Genomic DNA, 15,223 nt, shown 5'->3' on the forward strand with positions numbered 1-15,223 from the left:
TGACGGTCCATATGGTGGTCCGTCGCAGTGTTGACAGTCCATCATTTAGTCCGTCACTCATCTTTTCCAAATCGCAGCTTCTGGATAAGGCCTGACGGTGACACTGGTGGTCCGTCGCAAGACTAACGGTCCACCATATTGATCATCACTAAGTCCTTCTGAGATGTAGTTTCTGAATAAGGATTGAGGGTCCATCTGGTGGTCCATCAGATGGCTGACGATCCGTCATTTAGTCTGTCACTCAAGTCATAAGGATGACATATTCTAGTTCGTCTTGATAGTCCACCTGGTAGTCCGTTGCAAGACTGACGGTCCACCATTTTGACTGTCAAACTCCCTTTTCTGCTACTTTTTCTAGTTTTCTTCTATGGTTATCTCCTTTCACTGAAAGCACTAAAAACTTTATTAAATAACACGCTGGTTACTTGAAAACATACAACTTTCCTAAGTAAATGATGCTAACTATTCCATAAGGTACCGGAACATCAACACCCTCAACTTAAGATAATTGTTTGTCCTCAAGCAACTCAACACCTAATTGCACACATGAACAATAAAATGACATGCAACCAAATATTGAAACATTTTGATGCAACTATTCACTCATCAGTTCAATCACATACATTTAACACATCAGGATCCACACCCAGCGTTGATCATAGTTCATCCCATAAGCATGAATGTTACATTCTACAGAAAACAGCAAAGTTCAATGAAACTTTGGTTGCCTCACAACAATGAAATCCACCACTCATTATATGATGTGGACACAGTCTAACTCTCACACTCACAAAGAAGTTACAACCATAGTCTAAGTACCCATAGGCTTTCCCTAGCCATACGATACTTCCTCAAGGTTGACTCACTAGGATCAAACAGGTCTTTTCAAGGCTTACAATAAGGTTTTGGGTCAGGTGGGGTATGCTTTTGCATAAAGTGACTCATTGAAACTTAACTCTCCTTGCCCTAGCATCTTTTCAACCTCAGTTTGCTAGTTTAGCATACATCTCCCTTTTTTCTTTTTTTTAGCTATCTTCAACTCATGTTGATGCAGTCAGTGGCCAATTTTCTCTAATTAGATTCTAACTTACTTTCCATTTGGCTTTTTTATTTTTGACATTAGCCACCCTCAACTTAGATGCTTTGTCTAAGTTGATATGTACAATGCTTAGTATTTGGCCAAGGCTAGAGCTGAATTTTGAAGCCCTACGGAGAGTAAATAACAGTGATAGGATTTTAAAATGGGTTCTAATGACAAGAGAGGGGTTCAAAAGGGATAATCTTTCTGGAAGGGTTGTTTATTTAGGCTAGATGGGCTCAGAGTACAAGGAGACCTGTTATCCTATCCTAATGACTCCCCTAGAATACTGTATCAATGTCTCAGGCAAGTTCTAGTTCTTAACCTATGAAATAACTACAAGTAAAACCTCACACCCATAGGCAACGAAATTAAACTTCCTTTGTAATTCTTGGAATGTTCATCGCATGTTTCATGCACCTCTTCTAGACTAATGCTAAATACAGAACTACTGAGAGTTATATACACATGTTTACATGATAGAGTGAGTAATTACATACACCTTCTCAAAGTCTTATGCCAACATCATCCATTATCCATATTTACAATGAAGTACTGAAACAAAAACCATTCATAAATGATCATTAAACATTAAACACATGTATTTACATCACAACTTGCAGAATTGAAATACAATAATAAAAATAACCTATACATGTCGTTTCTACTAGATGGCACATGATTGGATCTAGAATATCGATGACACATCCAACCATGGTGTAAATATACCCCACCCCACACAAAAAGATATGCATTGTCCTCAAAGCAATAAATTACCGTAACTGAGGATTGGGAAATTTACGTGATCTTTTACTTCTCTGAGATATTTGTCAAGTATGGTGAGGCCTCTTCGTCCTCACCTGCTATGTCAGCCTTTGCCTGCTCAAACTCCGCCATGAAATTTGCCAGGTCAGGGAGGGACAATGAATCGAGCTTTTTGTTAATGCGTGCTTCCATGTTGTACATCCTAACCTGAATAGTTTCAAATGGTTTGACTGTTTCTTCTACAATTTCATCCACAAAAGGCTTGAAGTCTCCAACCCACTTTTCCAATTGTTTCTGAAACCGTTTTTGGCTCCTCACCACCTTGACAAAGTTTTCTGGGTTGAACCTGTATTCAGCAAATTCTGCTCCCCCAGCAGACTGTGTAGAACCTGACCCTACAGACGTACCCTAGGGCACATATTCAGGTGGTGTATGTGTGGTCATAGGTAGAGGCATACCTTCATGTATCTCTGGAGCATCAGGAGCAGGGGTAGACTGAGATTGATATGTTGGAGGCTTGGTAACCCAAATCTCGAATTTTGACTCATCCTTGGACTTCTTAATGTCTTGTCTATGAGTAGCTTGTATGTCATTATCAACACCTCAGATCAGTGGCACACCATCATATTTGCATAATGTCGTGATTAAACATGGGAATGGTAAGAAATGGTCAGTTTATGCGCCCTCACAAATATCTCGTCTGCAATTAGCTAGCCAAAATCAATTTCTAGCCCTGAAATCAAACTAGCTACTACCACAGCTCGGTAATGATCCAAGTTCCCATCTTATTTTATCGATATTAACCTCAATCGAACAACAACCCATCAGAATTTAGCCTTGAAACTAAGAGTGAATTTGCAATGTGCTCTTTGGAGTTAGTCAACCAGGGAGGATTTCCATTATCAGTTATTAAGGGCCGAGATATCAGCAGTAACTCCTCGAATTGGGATAGATTCCCGATTTGGTCTATTTGGAATTGGAGTCCCCTTTTGGCATTCTGCTTTTCCCAAACAAATATAATTTGCGAAGAATTCCCTTACCCGATTTGGTTGGTACTCTCCTGGTGGTCTGCTCATCCATGTCAGTCCATAATCGTTAAATCAGCGCTCTAATCTCGGATATTCATAAAGCTCTGTTGTCATAATCTGATGTTCTTCCATGAACGACCTTCTGATCCCTCGAGCTGTGGGTGTCACCCCGTCATAGAACTCTTTGTGTGATCCCTCTATTTGCCACTTGATAGCATCTCGAATCTGGGGATCTTTCCTCCTGATAACATTATCACTCTCCTATTCAGTTTCTGCATCAGTAGCTTCCATTTGATCCCCCACATTAGCCGCTTCAGCTTTACCTTCTACGAGTAATGGTTGGGTTGAAGCAACTGTTGCTTCATCTAGACTTGAATCAGTGTAACTAATACTATTATCACTCTCCTCCTCAGACTGGGGATTATGATAGCTTCTCTTTCAGTTTTCCTAGTATTATAGGCCGGTGTGGACGCATTTCTACCTCATTGAGATTTTCCATCCCTGGTTTGTTGAAGTTTAGGAGCCATATCACCTGAAAACAGATTAAGAAATCAGTTCTAAATTCAAACACAATCAAACCAGTGCATAATGTGGTCTGATGGTAGATTTGATGGTCCACCAATGGTGGGACAGTCGACCAACTCTGTCGTCAGCCCTTGAGCAGTGTTCCATAAAATCTTGAGTCCTCTGATGGTAAACTTGGTGGTCCATCACAAAGTTGATGGTCCACTAAATCGACCATCATGGCTTATACAGAAGGTGCATCTACATTGAGTCTTCTGACGGTCAACTTGGTGGTCCGTCACAAAGTTGACAGTCCACTAGTTTAACCGCCGCACCTTCGTCATCAGCCACAATTTTGGGTTTGACCATTTATTAAATCCAACAACATAGCAGAGTTATTTTTAAGTTATACACATTATTAAAGCCACTATGAAAGCATTTATAACCTCATTTGAACATATTAATCCATCTCAGAACTCACCTAACAAGTTAACTACGAAGTGAGAGTTCGAGAGAGGCACATACCTCAATGTTATAGTACTCTACTTTCTTGAGACTTCAGATATAAAACTACTTACAACTTCTAGCACCTATTTTACTCTATGATTTGTGATGGAGAGAAGGGAGAAATGGGTTGGTTTAAATAAGGCACAAATGGAGGAGATGGGAAGCCTCAGATGGGATAACTTCTTCAAGTTCTTTGAATCTTAAAGAAGAGGGACAGCTAAAGGTCATGGCACAGTTACAGTGAATGAACCCACTTAACTTCACCTCCTTAAATTCAATCGGGACAAATTCAGAGCATTTGAAACAGGAACCGACCTAACTCGACCCATCTCGCAATTAGGGTTAACTTGACTGTATTAGTGACGATCCATCACAGACTGATGATCCAACACTGTGACCATCAAGTCTTACCAGAGTTCATTGAATTTTGTTTACTGGTAACGGTCAACTTAACGATCCACTAAGAAAGTGATGGTCTGTCAGTATTACCGTCATACCTGTCCAAAACATAGGTTACTCATCACAATATTGACAGTTTATGGGATGGTCCAACAAAAGTTTGACGGTCCACCACTTTGTCCATCTTAACTTATCCAATGACTAAGCTTATTGCTATTTTTGTGACGGGTGAAAGTGGCGGTCTGTCAGTTAAACTGGTGGTCCGTCAAGTCGTCTTTCACTTTGTTCTAGTAACTCACTTGTATCCCTTTTTTCCTTTTCACTGTATTTCTGGTCCTGCACACTTCATAAACACATTAAAATTGCACAAACTAAAAATAAAAGCAAAGCAAACTCTAACTATAGTTACAATAATACGTTGTGAGTTGCCTCCTACTAGCGCCTGATTTATTATTGCGGCACGACACAGTTCTCTCGATTACTCAGACTTTATCGAGATAAATAGTGGCTATACATTTTATCAAGTCTGTTGGACTGATATATAGCTTCAACCTCTGTCCATTCACCTTGAAGACACTTCCATCTTTATTTTCAAGATCCACCACTCTAGACGAGTAGACTTATCTAATTTTGAATGGACCAGACCACTTGGATTTCAACTTACCTGGAAATAGCTTTAGTCTGGAGTTAAAAAGAAGTACCAAATCACCTTTCCTGAATTCTCTCTGTGCAATCCTTCGATCATGGTATTTCTTCATCTTCTCTTTATACAAGCCTGCTCTTTCATAAACCCTGAGACGGAATTCATCCATCTCATTTAGTTGCTCCAATCTTAGATCTGCTGCTTCCTTCCAATGCATATTCATCCTTTTGAGAGACCACAAGGCCTTATGCGCGAGCTCAATTGGTAAATGACATGCCTTCCCATAGACTACTGATACGGTGACATGCCAATTGGTGTCTTAAAAGTAGTTTGATATACCCACAAGGCATCATCTAGTCGAGACCAATCTTGCCTATTTGCATTCACAGTTTTGGCGAGAATGGCCTTAATCTCATGATTCGACACCTCCACTTGCCCACTAGTTTGTGGGTGATACGGAGTTGCTACGCAGTGTTGTTTTACTCCATACTTCTCCAAAACAGCCCAGAACACTTTGTTGCAGAAATGGGATCCTCCGTCGCTTATTATAGTTCCTGGCACTCTAAAGCGAGAGAATATATTATTCTTGAGAAATACAACCACTCTCTTTCCTTTGTTATCAAACAAGGCAACGTCTTCAACCCATATTGACACATAATCTACAGCAACTAGAATGTACTTCATCCCATAGGAGCTTACAAAAGGGACCATGAAATCGATGCCCCACACATCAAACAATTCCACTTCAAGCATTTTAGTCAAGGGAATATCATGCCTCTTGGAGATAGACCCTTTCCTCTGACATTGTTCACATTTCAGCACAAACTCATGAGCATCCTTGAATAATGATGGCCAATAGTAACCACTCTGCAACACCTTTCTCGTAGTTCAATCACCAGCATGGTGACCTCCTACTGGGAAAGCATGACATGTTTCCAATATGCTCAATACATCCACCTCTGGAACACATCTCCTTATTATATTATCAGCACATCACCTAAAAAGATATGGCTCATCCCAGTAGTAGTATGTCACATCATGGAGAAATTTTTTTCTCTGATGAAAAGAAAGATTTTCAGGAATCACCTCGCTTACCACATAATTTGCAAAATCAGCATACCAAGGTAATTTTTCTAGAGCAGCCACTAAGATCTCCTCATCCAAAAATGTATAATTGATTTCCATCTCATCTCTCTCTGCTCGCTCACCTTCCATCCTAGACAGATGGTTCGCTACCTGGTTTTCACAACCCTTTCTATCTTTGACCTCAAAGTCAAATTCTTATAGCAGTAATACCCATCAAATCAGTCTCGATTTTGCATCTTTTTTAGCTATCAAATATCGTAAAGCCGCATGATCAGTGTGGACCACTACTTTGGTTCCCAGAAGATAAGCTCTGAATTTCTCAAAAGCGTACACCACAGCAAGGAGTTCTTGTTCGGTGACAGTGTAATTCTTATGAGCTCCATTTAGAGCTTTGCTAGCATAATAGATCGGGTGGAACAATTTGTCCCTCTTTTGCCCCAAAACAGCTCCAAGGGAAACACTGCTCGCATCACATATGATTTCAAATAGCTTCGTCCAGTCAGGAGTAATAATAACTGGAGCCTCCACTAATTTCAGCTTAATGCATTCGAACGCCTGTCTGCAATCATCACCAAAAGAGAACTTGGCCTCCTTTTCAAGAAGTTTACATAATGGGTTTGCAACCTTAGAGAAATCTTTTATAAATCTGTGATAGAATCCTGCATGGCCAAGAAAACTGCGCATCCTTTTTACTGAGATAGGGGGAGGTAGTTTCTCAATGACCTCAACCTTGGCCCTATCCACCTCAATACCTTTCGTAGAAATTTTATGACCGAGAATAATGCCTTCCTTTAGCATGAAGTGTCATTTTTCCCAGTTAAGGACCAGATTAAACTCTTCACTCCGCTGTAATGCTTGACTTAGATTCAGCAAGCATAAATCAAAGGAATCTCAAACAACTAAGAAGTCATCCATGAACACCTCCAAGGTGTTCTCAACCATATCAGAGAAGATCGATATCATGCACCTCTAGAAAGTGGTCGGTGCATTGCACAAACCAAAAGGCATCCTTTTAAAAGCAAATGTGTCATATAGGCACGTGAACGTTGTATTCTCCTGATCTTCAGGAGCAATGGAGATCTGGTTATACCCCGAATAACCATCCAAGAAGCAGTACAAACCCATTCCTTCCAATTGATCATCTGATCCATGAATGGCATTGGAAAGTGATCCTTTAGTGTCCATGAGTTGATATTTCGGTAATCCATACACACCCTCCACCCAGTAACAGGCCTGAGTGGGATCAATTCGTTCTTCTCATTGGCTACTACTGTCATGCGCCCTTTCTTGGAAATGCACTATACAGGACTCACCCACCTACTATCAGATATCGGATACTCCACCCCTATATCTAACCACTTGATGATTTATTTCTTCACCACCTCTTGTATAGGTGGTTTCAGGCGACTTTGATGCTCAATAGTAGGCACACAATCTTTCTCTAGATGAATCTTGTGCATACATATTCCAGGAGGGATACCAATGATATCTGCAATAGTCCAAGCAATAGCTCTCTTATACCTCTTAAGAATAGAGATGAAAGCTTCCACCTTTTGTTTGCCCAGATCAGCAGCAATAATAACTGGTAGTGTATTTTCACTACCCAAGAACACATACCTTAAATGACTAGGTAACTCTTTCAATTCTAACACCGATGGCTCTTTAATGGATGGCTTCGTCGGTGGTGAAGGTCGATTCTTAAGGTTAAGATCAAGCTTCTTAGGATCATAAGAGTATGACCCCATTCCTATTAAAGCACAGACAGTTTCTTCGTACTCATCAATATCCTTACGATCAAAATTCATAAGCACAGCAGCTAATAGCTCAACAGCAAGCTGTTCTTTTATAGATACTTCTTGCTCGTCCTCATAATGTACATCAACTATGGAGAACACCCTCATTTTTTTTATGTTGCTTTATTGATTTGCATACATTGAAACGTACCACTTTATCATTCAGTCAAAATAAGAGCTCATTAGCTCGTAAATCAATTAGCACACTTTCGGTTATGAGAAAAGGTCCACCCAAGATTATGGGCACCTCAAAGTCCACCTTGCAATCCAAAATGACAAAATCTGTAGGAAAGATGAAGGTAGCCACCTTCACCAATACATCATACAGAATACCTATAGGTTATTTTACCGACCTATCCGCCATCATAAGCTGCATATTGGTTGATGTAGGATCTCCCAAACCCAGCTTTTTATAAATGGCTAGTGGCATCAGATTAATGCTAGCCCCAAATAACATAAAGCCTTAGCAATATCCAAATACCTAACCGTGCAAGGAATAGTGAAAGCTCCCGGATCTGCCTTCTTCTGTACTAAGGACCTTGTGGCAATTGTGCTGCAATGATAAAAATTATCTCTCGGTTCATAGCTTGCTGCCCTTTTCTTTATCAAAAGGTCCTTCATGAATTTGACACACCCTGGAATTTGCTCCAGTGCCTCTACCAAAGGCATATTTATAGTCAGCTGCTTCAGTATAGCCATGAATTTACTTAACTTTGTGTCATCAGCCTTCTTTTTCAATCTATGAGGAAAGGGGGTGGTGGTTTTGGGAAAGTTTTCTCCACCACTTTTTTCCTTGTTTTTCTCTTCTTCAAACTCATTAGACTGCTGACAGTTGGGTGTAGCATCAGGAATAATCTTGCCAGGGTTTTCAGCTTCTATGAGATGATGATAATCTGCTTTATTAACACTCTCTGCTACACTATCAACCACAGGCTTACCCACAGATAGGTTTGCCAACACCTTACCACTCCTGGTGGTAATTGCCATACATGACCTATTCTTTCTTGGATTTTACACTGTATCACTTGGTAGAGTGTCAGCCTTCCTTTGATTAAATATCACAGACAGTTGACTCATTTGCTGCTCCAACTATTTTATTGAAGTGGAATACGAATTAACCAATTGATTTATTGAAGACAAATTATTTTTTACCTCAACTACTCCCGTGTTAGTTGCCTATACTCTTTTTAACAGTTTAGCCATCATGTCCTCCATGGACATCTTCCTAGAGTTAGATGCAGCAGCCTCATGATTCCTAGGAGGAACATATAAACCACTCTTGTCATTCTTATTCTTTCAATTTCCTTGGTCTCGGTCCTTGTATCCAGATTTTTCATAGTAGTTCCGACCTTGGTTTCCTTGGCCACTACCTCGAAAACCCCCTTGATTGTTTAAATAATTTGCTTCCTCCACAAAATCAGAGTTAGCTGTGATGCAATAGCTTTAACTTTCTCTGTCTTTCCCAATAATAGATGCTTGGTAAAAAGGTCCATTTGCATTTTTATGTGAGCCATATCTTGGTCACGTTCCTCTTCTCTTCATCTTTGCTTTACAGTCATGCCAATAGATACAGTAGAGCTTGCTACCTCAAAATCCCTGGTATGCCAAGCTCTACTCTACTTTGTCATGCGATCCAGTATCTTAGACACCTTAGGAAAAGTGAGGTTCATGAATGACCCACCCGCAGCATTATCCACCACTGGCTTAGTCACCGAATTCAAGGCCCTATATAATATTTCTTTTAGGTGGATGTTGGCTATCTGATGATTCGAGCACTGTGTGAGCTTCTTTTTGAACCTCTCCCAAGTTTCATGAAGAGCTTCAGTTGGGAGATGCCTAAAATTACAAATTTTATCTCTTAACTGTGCCCTTTTGGACGGCGGAAAGAACCTTTCTAAGAAACCATCTTTCAATTGCCTTCAATTTGTAATAGAGTCGGGGGTTAGTCCATTCAACCATAATGTTGCTTCTCCAGAAAGAGATAACAGGAATAATCATATACGAATAGCATTTTTCCCAACTCCCAGATTGTCAAATGACTTGCATGTTGAGATAAAGTTGATCAAATAAATATTCGGGTCATCACCAACAGGTCCACCGAACAGTCCCTTCAGATGCAATAACTGGATCATAGTACTCGTAATATTAAACTTGACTTCGGGTGCTAAGGGTGGAGGAATAATAGCCCCTTGTGGCACCAGCCCCATCCAACTCGTCATCATCATCATCAAGAGCAAACTAAACAGCTCGGCGTTTGGGTCTCATTCTAGCCTGGCAATTTCTATTAACATTCTCGTTCACTAGTGCAACTTCATTATCTGCACGCCTTGGATTTAGTAACTCATCATCGCCCAGGTCTTCATCCTCTGGGTTTACCTCCCGACCAGTATTATCAGCATTCTGCTGGTTTACTTGAGCGACTACTAAGGCAGCTAATCTAGCCTTCTTCTGCTGAGAACCTACCCTTACTGGGTCCCATTGAACATCCATTCTGCCAATGAGACGTGGTTCAGAATTAATAGGTAATAATGGTTGACCCGATCTTCGCGTACTTGGCATGCAAGACACTCAACCTGCACGAAACAAAAACAACAAACAAAAAGTAAAATTTAGGAATCTTTGACCAAATAGTCGATTAACAATCACAAACTTAGTAGACAACTGTATTCCCCGGCAATGATGCCAAAATTTGATACGCCCAAATTACAACTCTCGTTAGAAGTATAAGCGGCCACTGTCAAATATAAAACCCAACAAAGTTGGGTGTCGAATCCCACAGGGAATACTGTGCTACTAAGTATTGCAGTTGTTACTGGACTGTTGATCAGAGGTTCCTGAATAAGGAGGTTTTGATTTGTAATTTATGAAATAATTGCTTGTAACAAAAGTGTTTCAGCTAGTGATATCTCTGCAAATAGTGTATTCAAAGGTATTAAGTAAACCAGGGCTATGGATTCCAGAATGCTAGAGTAACTGAGGTTATGAATCTTTTGAGAGTTTCAATTAGCAACTTCAATTGCAAGAAGGGTTGAATCCTATTCTTTATTCCTTAGTTTCTCAACCTAAGTGAATATACTATTCTCTATTTTTCTCAAAGATAAAGAACGCATTGTTATTTCAACCATTTTCTCATGTAAGCAAATCTTTTTCAGGCATTAGCCATTAATCTAAAGGTTAAAGCCAATAGAATTCATGTAAACTCTTTCTTTTTCCAACAAACACTTTTCCATTCAAAAAATTGATGTTTTAGGGCTCACTCTTCAAGTTTGCAACCAAGAAAAGTTATTAAAATGAAGAAAGGTTCATACAATATAGGTTGTTTATGAAACTTCCTTTGATTCACAACCCACAGATACTTTTCACATCAAGGTACCTATAACCCTAGTTATGGGAATTTAGCCACAAAATTCCATAAAAGAAGAATGAATAATTTTTGTATTATTCATAAATAAAATATAAGTTTACTTACAAAAATCTCAAGAATTAGTTCTTGAGTCCTCAATAAAGAATTTAATGATTAAAATCCCAAAATCTGCTTCAATCTACCAAAAACCACTAGGTTACAGAGATTTTTCTCCCAACGATAAAAAAGATAATGATATAACCCTAGTTTCTAGTTTTTAAATGGTCCCAGGTAGAAGAAAAATTTTAAATTTGAAATCAAAAAAGTCGTGTCCAAGTTGACGGTCCATATGGTGGTCCGTCGCAGTGTTGACAGTCCATCATTTGGTCCGTCACTCATCTTTTCCAAATCGCAGCTTCTGGATAAGGCCTGACGGTGACACTGGTGGTCCGTCACAAGACTACCGGTCCACCATATTGATCATCACTAAGTCCTTCTGAGATATAGTTTCTGAATAAGGATTGAGGGTCCATCTGGTGGTCCATCGGATGGCTGACGATCCGTCATTTAGTCCGTCACTCAAGTCATAAGGATTCCATGTTCTGGTTCATCTTGACAGTCCACCTGGTAGTCCGTCGCAAGACTAGCGGTCCACCATTTTGACCGTCAAACTCCCTTTTCTACTACTTCTTCCAGTTTTTTTCTGTGGTTATCTCCTTTCACTAAAACCACTAAAAACTTTATTAAATAATACTTTGGTTTCTTGAAAATATACAGCTTTCCTAAGTAAATGAAGCTAACTGTTCCGTAAGGTACCGGAACATCATTTATTTACGTGAATTGATTGATGGGTCGATGTTGTTTTTATGAACAGACAAGTCTTAAATGTCAAAATCATTTGGGTCTAAAGGTGTATTTTTTTGGAGAGAGGTAATTAGACATGACATAATGCAGCTTCATCTTATCAATGGCATAAACCTTGTAGGAGGTTATGGAGGACACAACTTAGGATAGAAAATTAGTTAGATAGTTAAGCGTAGTCTTTCCCCTACTACTATTAGTCATAGTATTACTGTGTTGTTGCTTCTTCATTTTTATTAATTATTTCTATTAAACTTGGGGCTTATTGGAAACAGTTTCTCTACCTAGATAGGGATAAGATTCATGTACTTATCTTTCTTAGACCTCATTATGTGGGATTTTGCTGGGTAAGTTGTTATTATATAGTGTAATTTTTTAATTCTTGATTGTGAGGCAGGGCATTGTGGTACTATTTCTTATGAATCAACTGGAAGTGGTCCAAACTCAACATATAGTAATGCAGCAAAGCTTTAGTGGGCTTGTATTGTTTAAGTGAAAGCATCGATAGTAGCGACTTCCTCTTAAGTTGACCATGCGAGGATGGGAGTTCCCCTCTTCCATAAACATTCAATTTTTCCTAAGCTTGGTAGCAAGAATAACAATGGGTATCATTATTTGTTGAAATTGCAGGGCAGATTTAGGAACTGGCATTGAAAACAATAGTGGTAGTTTATGTATGTGATAAAAACTCGATATATTTTAGTCCATCAATATTTTTAATCTTCAAGATATCTTTTCACTGTGGTCCCTGTAAACAACTAGAATTTTATTTGTAGTTGAAGAGACTCTAAATTTAAAGAAATTGTACATAGAACACAACACTCGAGAAATTGTCAACAAAAATAAAGTGGAATAATACAAAAATCAACTGTTAGAGTTCCATTTATAATTGAAAAAATCCTAAATTTAAAGGGATTATTGTCATACATTAAAGTGCTATATGAGGTAAAATTTTAAATTGTTCATTTTTATAATACTAAAAAGGGCCTAAAATGCCCTTCAACTATCTAAAATGGTGCAAAAATGCCCTTCACCTACCTATTGGGCCTAAATGCACTTTCCGCGTACCTATTAGGTCAATTTTACCCTTCTATTTAACAGTTGTCTATTGGCCCCTCCTCATTTATGACATGGCATATTCCTATTGGATAATTAATATTTAATTAATCTACTTAATTTTATCCTGAAAACCCAACCTGCCCTAGCCAAATAACCCAAACCAACTAAGACCTGCTCTAATTCCTTTAAAAAAAAAATCCCCATTCATCGATCATAATCTGCTCATCTCCTCTCTTTTCATCTCATTTTTCAATTGACAGTAGTTTGAGAGATGCCAATTTTGCCAGAATGATAGTCATGACAGCAGAAGAAGAGGATTCGTAATACACTATTGGTTGGCACGTATCTTCACGTGAAAATTTTTTAATACGCCCCTTCTTTTTCTTGAATTAGTAGTATTTGTTACTACCTTTGTTTCAAAAAGAATGACCTACTTTCCTTTTTAGTCTGTTTCAAAAAGAATGACCCCTTTTTTTTTTGCAATACTTTAATTTCAACTTTCCACATAGCATGTTTAGGACCACAAGATTAAAGGGCATTGTGGTACATTTGACACAACTTTAACTTAAGGTCACAAGATTCAAAAGTCTTCTTTATTTTCTTAAACTTTGTGCCAAGTCAAAGTAGGTCATTCTTTTGGAAACAGAGGGAGTACCTTTTTTTCCCACTTCAATTGATCCTTACTGCTCTAATTGACGTAGTGTTGTACAAGTTAAATACTTAAGATATACTAAGGATAGTTCATTATTAAGACTATTGAATATTTTTCTTAAAGAATATAAAAATGTTATAGAAAAGATATTATAGACCATGAAGTTCAAGATGACGAGAACAGGTCGAAGAAGAGGATTCGCAAGCTTATGAAAAATGGGAACAAAATAACACACCAGGTAAATCATACATCGAAAGTGGAAGGAAAAGTGAAGTGTTATATATGACACATTCGAAGGATTTTGACTGCTACAGATGACTAGAATAACATTCTATTGGAAATTCTTTGTACCTTAGAAACTTCACCAACAATGTTTTCACTCTCCACAGTCATTTAAAGAAATCAACTAACTCTCCAAACAATAAAACCAACACAGAAAGACAAATTCATACTGAATAACCAACTAACTATTTCCATGTATGTTGATATATTAAACCGAAACATCTAATATGGAAGGATCATTATATTATCTAATTATTGATTTAGTTGTTTTAGTTTTTGGAGTTGGGTATAAGAGCGATTATCTAATAATTACACAATATCTAAAGGTTTCATACATATAAGCAGGGAGATGATCGAGCTTCTCATCAAGGAAAAAGTTGTCTATTGGCTTGGCTAAACAAGTATAAATCTGTTGGTTAGCTGATCCATTTGTATATAGCATCCTAATTATCTGGCTTTCTTACACCCACTCTCCTTAGATCCCACTTGTGGAATTACACTGGGTATGTTGTATCTTAATTATCGGGATCTATGCAATACTCGGTTTTGAGCAAGATCCTTTAAATTAAATAGGAAAACAAAATTGAGAAATCTTTGTACATATGATGATCCTGCCTGGACTTTGTCCTACTTAAGGTGTAATAAATTTCAAAGAAAAATATTGTACTCTTCTATGCTATTATAGGATAATTCATACTATCAATCCCGCTCATATATTTAAGCACGAAAAATCTACTCTCTTTTCCTCCTATGCCTTTATGGTTAGTTGACAGATTTGGATCTACCAGGTGTACATGTAATCCAAAACATAGATATTTTACCTTAAATGCAAAGAAACCGCCAGGTTTCAACACCAAAATAGCTCCATTGGTGAGATGGATAAGATCATTCATACCACTTTATCCACCATCTAATACTGGTCTAGGTTCATGTTTACCAACTTCAGCTTGTAGTCCACCAATATCTTTGCTTGGAATATATGGTAGATTACTCACCTGTCCCACAAATTCTCTTTCATCATCTCTCAAAAGCTCAAACCAAGAACCTTGCTTTACATGGACTTTTTCCTGGTACAAACATATAAGACAATGCTCGATTCATAATTTGCATCCTAAATATTTGATCAGTGATATAACCCTGGTTCACTAAGAAGAGCCATACTAAGTGCAACTAGGAACAACTACACCTCGGTCACAAACAAGTTGGGGTAGGCTATATGAATC

This window comes from Capsicum annuum, chromosome 8 (assembly GCF_002878395.1).
Source record: "Capsicum annuum cultivar UCD-10X-F1 chromosome 8, UCD10Xv1.1, whole genome shotgun sequence".
NCBI classification, from domain to species: Eukaryota; Viridiplantae; Streptophyta; class Magnoliopsida; order Solanales; family Solanaceae; genus Capsicum; species Capsicum annuum.